Below are 1,210 nucleotides of genomic sequence, written 5' to 3' on the forward strand. Positions count from 1 at the left end.
TTTAAATAGGTTGTAGACATTAAGGATTAGGGTTTCATTAACTTTCACGTATGTCATGTGTACTCCACATATGCCTAACGTACGTGGATTGAACCCCCGATCCATCAAACACTAGTATGCCTAATGTACTCCAACTGTCCTAAAGTTGGAAAATCTATCTCTTAGGGACCAATTCTACTAAACATTACACACCAAGGGTATAAATTGAAAAGTACTTCAAATCAAGTGTTACAGTATGGGTCACATTCTTGACCACATGTGTCGGCCCTGAAATGACCTAATGACACCCAAAAAGTCACTTTTTGAGTCTTAAACTTGATTGGATGGTTTTGGTCTTTACGTAACCATTGTAACACTTTTAAAAGGTTTCCAAGCAAACTAGAGGGGGTTTTATCATGTCAAAAACACTCAACTAAATTCATTACGTCCTCAGTCAAAATGCTAAGTTCATAATGTTTACAAACACTCAAATGAAAGGTTGTAGAGCTCAAGTTTGTAAAAAAACACTCTTTAATTAATATGAATTATTCCCAAATCATTTAATAAATTATTGGGTGTTGTCAAGTACTCAATCCAACTATGAAATCCTCAAATGCATTCCATGTTTCCCAAATTGCCCATTGGGCCAAAAAACAATCACTAGAGTTAGAACCTTATTGGTACCCCTTCATGTTTGGTTTCCAATATCATCTCTTGAGTGTCAATTATACGAGAAGTTCAACATTTACCACACAAGTTTCAGAATTCGATCTCACCACTACTACCCAAGAGGAGTCTGTTCCAATTCTTCCTTTTTAATTATTTGTTCTTTAATTGTTTTAGTTTGCAATGGGGACATTAAATCATTTAAGTGGGGTAGGGGTTGAATATAGGAATACAAGAATTCTAATTAAAAATTTTAAAATTGGCTAGGATTTAAAAATTTATTAGAAAGATTTTAAACATTAATCTAAAATTGAATCTAGTTAAAAAATTATCGTGTTGAGATCTAGGTTGCTAGTGTTGTATGGGATGATCTGATGCGAGTTACAATGTTTATTTGAGCCAATAGATATTATAGTGTATTTCTAGCTTCCCTATCATAGTGAAATCATGGAATAAAAACACGACCTTGCTGTATTTGAGGGCTACAATACGTTTTGTATCGTGTACAAGAAATATATCTAGGAGAGCTTATGTAGTCATTGCACATTAGACTAATACCTCTAAC

Source organism: Lactuca saligna, chromosome 7 (genome assembly GCF_052625555.1).
Source record: "Lactuca saligna cultivar CGN05327 chromosome 7, ASM5262555v1, whole genome shotgun sequence".
NCBI lineage: Eukaryota > Viridiplantae > Streptophyta > Magnoliopsida > Asterales > Asteraceae > Lactuca > Lactuca saligna.